A 12,695-nucleotide genomic window follows, 5' to 3' on the forward strand; every position below is an offset into this window, starting at 1 on the left:
AGCGCGTGACGTCACGCGGGGCGGGGCCTCAGGGAGCGTAGGGAGGGACCAAGGCCGAGAGCCCCTGGTTGCGCCACTCACACTCGGAGAAGCGCTAACAGGACAACGGTTCAGGCCAATCGCAGTGAGGCCTGTGGCGGCAGCGAGACTAGGGTGGAGACTTCGGAGACTGCAGTTGCAGGTGGGTGAGCTCTGGGGTCTGAGGGAGGAGTGGGATGGCAGCGCCTCGTTCTGGGGGCCCCGCGAAGGAGGGGATCCCCCGGGCTCCAGCCGCCCCTGTCAACCCTCCGTGTGCGCGGCCGGGCGGGCGGCCGGGCTTTCCGCGGCGGAGAGAGCGCCGCACGGTGCCCCCGGGCTGCCTTGCTCGCCGCCCCGGGCCCCGCGGCGGGAGGGGGGCTGCGGCCCTGTGCCCCGCGCCAGGCGGCCCCGCCGACCCTCACTGTGTCCCGCGCCGGCCGAGCGGCCCCTCCGACCCCTGAGTGCGGCCGGGCGGGGACGGCCGGCCCTGCCCAGAGCCCTGGGGACGGGGCACCTGCGGTATCGCGGCGCCGGCCGCCCTGCTCTGCAGGAGCGTCGGCACCGAGTTAGAGCCCCAGCAGCCTTCCTTCCAGGGCGGCCGAGGTTCAGATCGATGCCTCTGCGCCCGCACCTGCCCCGGGGAGACTCTAGGTGACGCTTCTGCGAGAGTCCTCGTGACCAGAGCCCCTTGCGGGTATTGGCCCAGCGGAAAGTTGGCCTCTGCGGATGAATGTCAGAGCCCAACTTTGCGGTACACTGAATGCTGTCCTCCGAGATTTGGCCGGGTCCCTCCTTCCTTTGTCGGCTGATGGAGGGCCGGCAGTCGTAATTCGCAGTTACCTAAGGATTCTTTCCATCCTCTTCTAGGTGGCTTCTATTCTGTTGTTTTCTATACTTGTTTCCGTTAACTTTTCCTGATATCGTGAGCCCTTTCCAGTCCTTTGCAAGTAGGTGGGATTTTGAACAGACAACACACTCATCCTCAAAGGGATGTAAAATAAATTACTGGCTTGATATATCAGCTTGGGTAGTACTGACCAAAAGCCTGTGTCAGGTGCCGTGTTTGAGATCCGCTTACTACCTGCAGAGAGCTTACAATCTGGCAAAGCACATAAAGCATGTACAAAAAATCCGCAGTAAGTGACACGTAAAGGTGTGCAAAGCATAAGGTGTCTGCTAATACAACTATCACCAATGATCATAACTCCTTTCTCCGCTTTTAACTTTATGTATCTAAGCATCCTATGATACCTTCTCCGTTCTTGTCTTTTTCAACTGATTTTTACAAAATTTCACCCTGTTTTCTGTTTCTAAAACACTTCTAGGTACATGGTCACATGTTCTGTGCAGTAGTGATTATTGTTACTGATGGAGAATCTGAGATCAGAAAGGGGATCTGTGGAATTAGGTAAATTCAGGTTAAGGAAGGCATAGTCGATTCTTTTACCACGGAACTAAGCTCTGTATATTCATCTATAGAGCCTAATATACAGACAGATCATGTGCTTATTCATACTTGCTCTCTCTGCCTAGAATATTCTCTCCTCCCGTCATCACATTCATTCCCCTGTATCATTCAGGTCTTGGCTCAGATGTCCTCAGAGAATCTCTCTGTACCCCAGATCTCAACAGCTCACTCTCCCCACCCCCTGCCTCATTCCCAAGCCTGGTCCTAGCCTGGGCACTCTTTATAGGTTTCTTTAAAGGAATCCCCTTCCCTGTGTGCTTTGTAAATTATTACTTATTCAAGGCTGAGGGCAAACCTTGCCTTTTCTTAAGGACTACCCCAGAGTATGTTTTTGTTTGTTTTTAACTAATTAATTTGGCACCTCCTCTAGCACTACCTTATAATATCTATTATCCTGAATTATTTATGTGTGTTATCTTACAAATTAGGATGTAAGCTACTTGAGAGGGAATTTAATGCATACCTTGCCTCCTACAAATAGTATACATAAGTAAATGTTTTGATCAACCTTTACAATAGAGTTTACTCCGTTTATAAGCGAACATTGGCATTTATATTCGGTCTACCTTTATTTCCCTCATTTTTATCTTAAGGAAATATGAATGTGCCTAACTATATTCAGTAAACCCAAACATTTTGTTACAATATCTTTATTGCATTGGTCAGGGGGGAAAGAAGACTAAAATATTAGAGGTTCAGCAAATTTGTGAGTAATAGTCATCTTGCCAGATCTTGATCTGTGCCTTCTTATTGGGATCCTAAGAAAACTGTGTTCTTTTCCCACTTCTGGCACCAGTTCTCCGTGTGACTTTGGGTAAATAACATAACCTCTTCCAAGGATCAATTTCAGTGGAAAGGTATCAAATGAAATCATCTCTAAGGTTCAGTGATTTTTGAGTGAATAATGTGCATTTAGCTTTTTACTGAGTCACCACTTAAACTTTATTACATTGTAAAACTTAACTTTTCAAAACTTTAGTAAATAACTCCATGATTCTACCAGTTACTCAAGAAAGAAACCTCGATTTTTCTTTTCCCTCAATTTTCATGTCCAATCGATTCTATGTTCTACTGATTCTACTTCTAAAATAGAGCTAAAATCCATTTTTTTCTATCTCCATTGTTAACACTGTGGTCTAGCCTGCCATCATGTCTCACCTGCAGTACCGACTAGTTTTCGAGCCTGCAGGAGAAGGGAACGTTGTTTCCTGTGTCCTCCCGGTCATAAGCACTCCTTGGCTCCGAGTTAATCACTGTGCTGTCCGCGCTCCTGACTAGACAGGGAAGGAAGGAGACCAGCAAGATAGAAAGTCTGCAGAGTGACGTGCCGCAGACACTAGAGATGCGTGTTTCCAGAAGGGGGACTAGTTAGCAACGCGAATACTCCTGAGAAGTTACCTAAAATGGGGAGAGAGAATTTAGCATAGCTGGCGGCAGCGTGGTGATACTGCCTCAGTCAGGTGCCAGGGTGAAAAGAGAGGAAGCGATGGCAGTGGACTCCCACAGCAGTTGGACGTAAAGCTACTGCGGACTGTTTCTGGGTCGCGGAGTAGAAAAATGGGATGGTAACGAGAGGGTAATACAGGTTCAAAGGACAGATTTTTGTTTGCTTGATGTGTAAAGTGGAAGGTACTAAAATGTGTCCACTGATGGAACCTGTCCAACAGAATTGGAGAAAGTGTTGACGCAGCAGAGGGGGTAGGTTGTGGGCGCGCACCGCTCTAAAGTGTACTGCAGAGTGGAGGACCCGGTGTCCGTTGTTTCTGGCTGTATGCCCAGTTTCTAGAATAGCGCTTGCCAAAATAGTAGCTGCTCTGTAAACTTTCTAATATTTGAATAAATGAATGACGTGAATTCTATTGCCCTTTTTCTTTTAATTCTTCTTACAGCAACCAGGAAGATACTTTAAAAAGTAAATCAAATCATGTCACTGTCCCCCGCAAAGTCTCCCTTTGTTCCAACAGCACTTAGGGTGAAATCCCTGCTCCTTCTGGCCCACAGGACCCGCGTGAGGTGGCACTGGCCTCCGCAACATTCTTGCTCTTGTCAAACGGTTCCAGTGATGCTGGCCTCCTTTCGTTTCCTAAAACTGAAGGACCCCTTCCCACTTTAGGCCTTTCTACATGATTTCTCCCACCAACCCCTTACCTTAAATGACACCTTCTCAGAAAGGCACACCCTGACACAGTAGCGGACGGGAGCAAAAGCTCTGGAGCCAGACCATCTGGGTCCAGGTCCACGCTTGCTTGCTGTATGACCTTGAGCAAATTAAGGTCTCAAAGCCTCCTCTCCCCCTCCCTGTAAAGTGGGGACAATAGCAGAATCTATGTTATACCGTTCTTCTCAAGATTAAAGAGTCTCTGAAGCATGTAGGACAGAATACACAGAGGAAGCACTATGGAAGTGTCACCACCATTACTATCTGAAGTTGAATATTCCCCACTGTTCGTTTTTATTCCCTTTTCCCAGCTCTTTCTTCACAGTATGGATAACGATGGATAATTTGTCAGTCTTTCTCATTACGTAGTGACCACCGGGGAAAGCCAGGGTCACGACTGCCTCTGTTCTCCATGCTTTCTTTAGTGTCTACCTCTGTACCTGGCATACAGTTAGCACTCTGTCGTAAGTGCGTATGAGAAGATGCCACCAATCACGTTCTGTTTTGAAACTCCGGGGACCAAATTCGATCACCGGAAGGCCAAACAGAAAGGGCCCACCCAGGTCAGTCACAGCACACACAGCACAGCTTTCTTTTCATACTGCGCTCCCATCAAATGGCACATGCTATTCTTGTCACTACTTTCTATCAAGGTCTTATCACACTTGATTCTTGTACTTTTATTAATTTAACTATTTAAATCAAACTTTAGTGGAAGACATTAAAGGAAATAACGAGAATAGTTTTAAAAATTGACTCAATGTTTTGAGCACAGACTAGTTTGTTGAACTTGAGATGCAGTCTTATAAAATACACCACTGTTTTACGTGCCACTGAGAAAGAAAACGGTGCCATTTTTAACTCCGACACAACTCTTTATCGTGTTGAGCTTTTCGTACTTACGGAAAGCCCTTTTAAAAAATCACGTATCACCCTCTTACACACATAAAAAGCAAAATTAGCTGAGAGGCTTGTAAAACTTTGTCATATTCAGAGTACAGTGCTTATAATTCACTTTCAACTCAGAATCTCAATGTCCATGTTTTTCTATATAAGGTCAGTCTCTGTAATCCAAGAATATTAGTGACACATCATTTCTTTTTTTTTAATAACAAAAAAAATTTTAATGTTTATTTTTGAGAGAGAGACAGAGTGCGAGCAGGGGAGGAACAGAGAGAGAGGGAGATACAGAATCTGAAGCAGGCTCCATACAGGCTCTGAGCTGTCAGCACAGAGTTCAATGCTGGGCTCGAACCCACAAACCGTCAGATCATGACCTGAGCCGAAGTCACGACTGAACCCCCCGATGCATCATTTCCTAAACGAGTATCCATTGTTATCTCCAGAGTTTTCTTTTAAATCACCAATACCCATTTTCCACATTTTGATGCACATACATATGTAATGACCGGTGTCATGACTGCTACCTGACCAAAAGCAATTATAAGATACCTGTCATTTTCAGATATGTTGAGTGTGAAAAAACGTGTGTCTTAAAATTAGTGAAATGTCATACTGAATTTGCAGAATATTTGAAGAAAAAAGTTGCCTTACAGATCTTTTACCAAGAATTGTTTTACAATTAATAATGTTACTAAGTACATGTTATTACTGAGTTTAACCATTAATATTGATATGCCCATGACAATATTAATTTTAATGATATAATTTACAACAATACAATGTAATTAGGGTGTCCACTTTGCACATGAGGAAGCTAATGCCTCAGAGAGCCTCAACAGAGGTTACTAGAATAGCGATGGGCCATTTAGGACCCTGTTCTTGCAGCTCTAAATCCTGAGGCTCTTTGTTGTTTGCAAAATGCAGTAGGACTGCAAGTACAGATTTACTCCAACCAAATTTAAGACATGAAGATTTCAGCTTCTTGGATTTTTCATTCTGGATTGGATTTAACGGCAGGGTTTATCTTTTAACAGCTTCATGAAAGTGGATACCTGTATATGACTCTAATATATTTAAGAATGTGTATTGGGGAATACTTCAAAATTTCTGTTAAAAGTTTGCTTTTTGTTACCATGTGCAGAAATAATCATTACTATACTTCCATCATTGGGTTCAATTCTTGTTTATGACCAATAAACCTCAATAAGTGACTTAATCCAACACAAGAGCCAAATTAAATACATGTTTTTAATGATAATAAAGTTAATGTTTGTGGTTGGGGTTTCTTAAATTTATTTTCTCAAGACATGTCATTATGCAGAAATACAGTTTTTATCATTTTGAAAGTGTTAAGTTTGGGTACCTTTTAGCTTTTTTGTTTTACATTCAATTTCTTTTGAAAAACTAAGTAACTACTTTTACCAAAAAATAAAATGATTTTTCCTTGGCATTTTTTTAAGTGTTTTGAACAAGAAGAAAACTGGGATATTAAAATGGTTTCTAAATTGAATTTTTGTCTTTTAAATTTTGTTTTGAAATAATCACATATACATAAAGTTTTAAAAATAGTATAAAGCAATCTCATGTACCCTTCACCCAGTTTTCCCCATGGCTACATCTTACATAATTATTGTCCAATATCAAAATCAGGAATTTGACATTGGGCCACAGTTTGTGTGCAGTTTGATGTCATTTTTTTCACATGGGTACATTCCTGTAACTAATCAAGTTACAGATTATTTCAAATCACGATAAAACTCTCCCTTGTGTTAACCCACCCTCCCACCCACACCAGAGTCCTCAGTCCCTGGAAACCACTAATCTGTTTTCTATATAATTTTTCATGTCAAGAATATTACAGAAATAGAATCATACAGTATGTGACCTTGTGAGATTGCCTTTGTACACTCATCATAATGCTCTTGCAGTTCATCTAAGTTGTTAATGTATGTCAGTCGTTTGTTTCTTTTTAATACATTCCATGAGATGGACGTACCACAGTTTATATACTCATGCATATACTGGGCAACACTTTGGATATTTATAGTTTTTGACCATACATGTAAAGCTGCTATGAAAAGCCATATGCAGATTTGTATTTCTCTAGGATAAATGCCCAGATCTATGGATAATATAGTGTATGTTTAGTTCCTCCCCCCACTTTTATTGAGATATAATTGATACATAACATTGTACTAGTTTTAGGTGTACAACATGATAGTTTGATATTTGTATATATTATGAAATGAATACCACAATAAGTTCAGTTAACATCCATCACCTCACATAATTAGAATTTCCTTCTTCTGAAGCTTTTAAGATTTACTTTCATAACAACTTTCAAATACAGAATACGGCGTTGTTACCTGTAGTCAAAATGCTGTACATTAGATCTCCAAAACTTCTTTCTTTTATAGCTGGAAATTTGTATATTTTCACCTCCTTCATTCAGTTCCCCCGCCCCCCACTCCCTCTGGCAAACAACGTGTTCTCAGTTTCCATGAGTTTTTTTTTTTTTTCAACATTCCACATACAAGTAACATTATACAGTATTTGTCTTTATTATTTCATTTAGCATAATGCCCTCAAGGTCCATTTGTGCTGTCACAAATGGCAGAATTCCTTCTTTTTTAGGGCTAATATTTCTGTGTGTGTGTGTACCTCACGTTTTATTTATCCACTCATCAATCCACAGACATTTGTTTCCTTGTCTTGGTTACTGTGAATAATGCTGCAGTGGGGTGCAGATACCTCTTCAGGAGAGCGATTTAGTTTCCTTTCGATATATACCTAGAAGTTGAATTAGATCACATAGTAGTTCTATTCTAAAATTGTGAGGAATCTCCTTACTGTTTTCTACTATATTGGTTGCACCGATTCACATACCCACCACAAGTATACAAGATTCCCTTTTCTCCATATCCTCAATAGCACTTGTTATTTCTTATCTTTTTGACAAAGGCCATACTGACAAGTGTGAGTTTGTATCTCAGGATTTTGATTAGCACCTTCCTGATGATTAGTGACATTGAACACCACTTCATGTATCTGTGAGCCATTTGAGTGACTTTGGAAAAAGGTCTGTTCACATTCCTTGCCCATTTTTAATTGGATTATTTGGAGGTTTTTGTGCTATTGAATTCTATAAGTTCCTTATATTTTTTGGATATTAACACTCTGTCAGATGTGCAGGCTGAGAATATGTTATCCCAGTCTGTAGGTTGCCTTTTCATTTGGTTGATCACTTCTTTTACTGTGCAGAAGTTTCGCAGTTTGGTGTGGTTTCACTTGTTTTTTTTTTGTTGTTATTGCTTGTGCCTTACATGTCCTATCCAAACAGTCCCTGCTATTACCAATGTCAAGGAGCTTTTTCCCTAGTTTTCTTTCAGGAGTTTTTTTTGTTTTGTTTTTTTGTTTTTTAATTTTTTTTAATGTTTATTTATTTCTGAGACAGAGAGAGACAGACCATGAGTGGGGGAGGGGCAGAGAGAAAGGGAGACACAGAATCCGAAGGAGGCTCCAGGCTCTGAGCTGTCAGCACAGAGCCCCACATGGGGCTCGAACTCACAAACCGTGAGTTCATGACCTGAGCCCAAGTCGGACGCTTAACCAGAGCCTGACCTGAGCCACCCAGGCGCCCCCTCTTTCAGGAGTTTTATGGTTTCTGGTCTCACATTTAAGTCTTTAACTGATTTAATTTTTGTGAGTGGTGCAAGTTAGGGGTCTAGTTCCATTGTTTTGCGAATCTATCTTTTGTGAATATTGAATTTTCCCAGAACCATTTATTGAAGAAACTATTTTTTCACCACTGAGTATTCGTGGCTTCTTGTCAAATCATAGTTGATAATGTATGTGTGAATTTGCTTCTGGGCTCTCAATTCTTGTCCATTAGTCCATGTGTTTGTTTTTATGCCAGTGCCTTACTGATTTTATCAGTATAGCTTTATAATACAGTTTAAAATCAGGAAGTGTGATGCATCTAGCTTTTTCTTTCTCAGAATTACTTTGTTTTTTGGAGGATGACTTTGGCTATGTAGGTAGTTCCATATGAATTTTAGGATTAATTTTTCTGTTTCTATGAAAAATGCCTTAGGTATCTTGAGAGGGATTGCATTCAATCTACAGAGGGGGTTAAGTAGTGTGGACATATTAACAATTCTTCCAATCCATGAACATAGGATCTCTTTCCATTTATTTACGTCTTCTCTCATTTCTTTCATCAGTGTTTTATGGTCCTGTATAAGTGTATGAGTCTGACCTACTTGGTTAAGTTTATTCCTAAGTATTTTATTGTTTTCGATTCTATCGTAAATGAGATTGCTTTATTTTATTTTATTAGCTTTTTTTAATGTTTATTTTTGAGTGAGGGAGAGAGCACAAGTGAGAGAGGGAGACACAGAATCCAAAGCAGGCTCCAGGCTCTGAGCTGTCAGCACTGAGCCCGATGCAGGGCTCGAACTCACAGAACATGAGATCATGACCTGAGCCGAAGTCGGATGCTTCACCGGCTGAGTGACCCAGGCGCCCGTTTTCTTTATTTTAAATTTTAACTTGTTAGTGTATAGAAATGCTACTGATTTTTGTATGTTGATTTTGTATCCTACAACTTTACTCAATTCATTTATTAGTTGCTATAGATATATATTTTTTTTTTGGTGTAGTCTTGAAGATTTTCTATATATAAAATGCCATCTGCAAACAAAGACAATTTTTTTTTCCTTTCCAATCTGATTCCATTTATTTGTTTTTCTTGTCTGATTGCTCTAGCTAGAACTTCTAGTACTTTGTTGAATAGTGGTGACAGTGAACAACCTTCTCTTGGTCCTGATATTAGAGGAAAAGCTTTCACCCTCTTACCATTGACCTTGATGTTAGCTCTGCACTTCTCATATATGGCCTTTAGTATATTGATAATTCTATGCTCACTTTCCTTCTGTCCCCAGTTAATTGAAATTTTTTATCATGAATGGATGTTGAATTTTGTAATGTTTTTTTTTTCCTGCATCTGTTAGGATGATATGATTTTTATCTTTCCATTAATGTGGTAAATTATTACATTTATTGATTTGCATATGTTAAACCATCCTTGCATCGTAGAGATGAATCCTGATTGATCGTAGTCTATTATCCTTTTAATGTGCTGTTGGATTCAGTTTGCCAGTTATTTTGTTGAGACTTTCTGCATCTGTAGTCATCAGAGATGTTAGCCTGTAGGGTTTTGTTTTTTGGTTTGTTTGTCTTGTTTTTATAGTGGCCTTATAAAATGTGTTTAGAAGTATTCCCTACTCTTTAGCATTTTGGATACTAAAAGGATTGGTATTGATTCCTTTTTAAATGTCTGGTAAAATTCACCCATGAATCCATTTGGTCCTGGACTTTCCTTTGTTGGGAGGTTTTTGGTTACTGATTCATCTTACAGTAATTAGTTTGTTCAGATTTTCTATTCATGATTCAGACTTGGTAGGTTGTATATTTCTATGAATTTACCTATTTCTTTTGAGATTTTAATTTGTGTATAATAGTACATAGTAGTTTCTTATGAATCTTTGCATCTCTGTTGTATCACTTATAATATCTCCTCCTTCATTTATAATTTTATTTATTTGGGTGCTCAACCTCTCTTTAGTTAGGTAAAGGTTTATCAATTTTGTTCATATTTTCATAGAACCAACTCTTATTTTTGTTAGTTTTTCTGTTCTTTTCTTGATTTCTATTTCATTTCTTTCTGCTCTAATTTTTATTATGTCCTTAGTTCTGTTAATTTTGGACTTATTTTGTTATTCCTCATTCTTTGGGATGTAAAATTAGGCTGTTTATTTGGGGTCTTTTTCATGGTATTGTATTTATTGCTATAAATTATGCTCTCAGAACTGCTTTTGCTACATCCCGTAAGTTTTGGTATGCTGTATTTTCATTTCATGATATTCTTTTATTTTCCTTTTAATTTCTTCTCTCATGCCTTGGTTGTTCAGAACTGTGTTTAATTTTCATTTATTTGCTAATTTTCCTTTTTTTCCCATTACTGATACCTGCTTTCATATGATCATTGCTGGAAAACATAGTGTAATTTCTGTCTTCTTAAATTTGCTAAGATTTGTATTATGGCCTAACATTTGCCCTATCCTAGAAAATACTCTGTGTATCTGTCACTTAGGTCCTTTTGGTCTATAGTGTTGTTTAAATCTACTGATTCTCTGTTCGGATGATCTATCCATTATTCAGTGGAATGTTAAAGTCACCAATTATTATTTTAATACTGTTTATTTCTGTCCATTCTGTTAGTATTTGCTTCATACACTTAGGTGCTCTGATATTGGGTTCATAAATATTTACAATTATGCATTCTTAATGGATTGACTCCATTATCATTATATAATGACTTTCTTTATCTCTTGACTACTTTTTAGCTTAAAGTCTCTTCTGATATAACATCCCTGCTTTCTTTTGGTTACCATTTGTGTGAAATATCTTTTCCCATTCCTTCACTTTCAGTCTACATGTGCCTTTAAAGCAGCAGTGAGTCTCTTGTAGGCAGCACATCATTGGATCTTGTATCTTTATCCATTCAGCATCCTGTCTTTTGATTGGAGAATTTGATTCATTTATGTTTAATTATTAATAGGTAAAGACTTATTATTGCCACTTTGTTTAACCATGTTCTGTTTCCTAGATGCTTTGTTGCTTCTTTGTGGTTTGATGACTGTTAGAGCAATATTTTGTCACTCTTTAATCATAGTCTTTTTGTGACTACTACAGGGTTTTCCTTTTTGGTTACCATGAGGCTTATATAAAAGATATTTATAATGTTCTGTTTTAAGTCGATAACAGTTTTAATAACATAAACTTTAAATTTTTATTTCTCCCCTCACAGTTTAGATTATTAATGTTTCAGTTTATACATATAAGTATGCATATATACATGTATGTATGTATTAAAATTTTTTATTTTTAAGTAATCTCTACATCCAATGTGGGGCTCAAACTCACAACCCTGAGATCAAGTGTCACATGCGCCATTGACTGAGCCAGCCAGGCACCTCATAGTTTACTTATATTTTATGTTGTGTATCCAGTAACAAATTTTTGTAGTTATGATTACTTTTAATGTTTATTTTTTAACTTTTTAATTTAGAGTTGTAAATGAATTGAAATAATTGAGATTAGTTTTCTACATATTCATATGTGTTTATGATGTTAATTAGCATCATTTTATTTGGCACGTGGGTGGCTCTATCAGTTGAGCATCCAACTTCAGTTCAGGTCATGATCTCATGGTTCGTGGGTTCGAGCCCCGCGTTGCACTCTATGTTGACAGCTCAGAGCCTGGAGCCTGCTTCGGAGTCTGTCTCCCTCTCTCTATGCTTCCCCTACTCATGCTCTGTCTCTCTCTCTCTCTCTCTCTCTCTCTCAAACATAAATAAACATTAAAAAAAAAAAGAGAGAACTACCTTTAGTATTTCTTATAAGTCAGGTATATTGATGATGAACTTCCTTTAGTTTGAGAAATTCTTTACATCTCATTCATTTCTGGAAGACTGCTTTGCCAGCTATACTATGGTCAGCTGACAGTTGTTTTTCCTTCAATATTTTGAATATATCACCCCATTCTCTCCTGGCTGAAAAGTTTCTGAGAAATCTGTGCATAGTCTTATGGGAGGGGAGGAGGTCCCTTGTACGTGATATGTCACTCTTGCTGCTTTCAAAATTCTTTGTCTTTGACTTTTGACAATTATGTCTCCCTGTGTAGCTGTTTAGGGGTTCAACCTATTTGGGTCCTTTGGGCATCATTACTCTGATATCCATTCCTCATGATATCCTTCCTCATGTTTGGGAAGTTTTCAGCCATTATGGTTTTAAAAATATTTCTGTCCTTTTTTCATTCTCTTCTCCTGGGATTCTTATAATGCATATATTGTTCTTTTAGTGGTGTCCACTGAGGCCCACAGGCTTTCTTTACTCTTTTTAATTCTTTCTTCTTTTTGCTATTCTGACTGGATAATTTCAAATGCCCTACTTTATAGTTCACTGATTCTTTTACTTGATGGAGTCTGCTGTTGAAGCGCTCCATTGAATTCTTCATGTCAGTCACTGAATTCTTCAGCTTTAGAATTTCTCTCTCTCTCTCTCTCTCTTTTCTCCTTCCCTCTC

At 39.1% G+C, this 12,695-nt stretch overlaps 1 protein-coding gene across 1 annotated transcript in view; it reads left to right on the forward strand.

Moving 5' to 3' along the window:
• The first annotated feature begins 51 nt into the window (after positions 1-51).
• KBTBD3 (kelch repeat and BTB domain containing 3) overlaps positions 52-12,695 on the forward strand; it is a 38,757-nt gene continuing 26,113 nt past the window's right edge. Inside the window, exon 1 of the mRNA XM_019435269.2 lies at positions 52-181. The gene's annotated coding sequence lies outside the window, so the exon portion shown is untranslated. The remainder of the gene's footprint in view (positions 182-12,695) is intronic.

This window comes from Panthera pardus, unplaced genomic scaffold (assembly GCF_024362965.1).
Source record: "Panthera pardus isolate Hobbes unplaced genomic scaffold, ASM2436296v1 HiC_scaffold_12, whole genome shotgun sequence".
Lineage (NCBI taxonomy): Eukaryota > Metazoa > Chordata > Mammalia > Carnivora > Felidae > Panthera > Panthera pardus.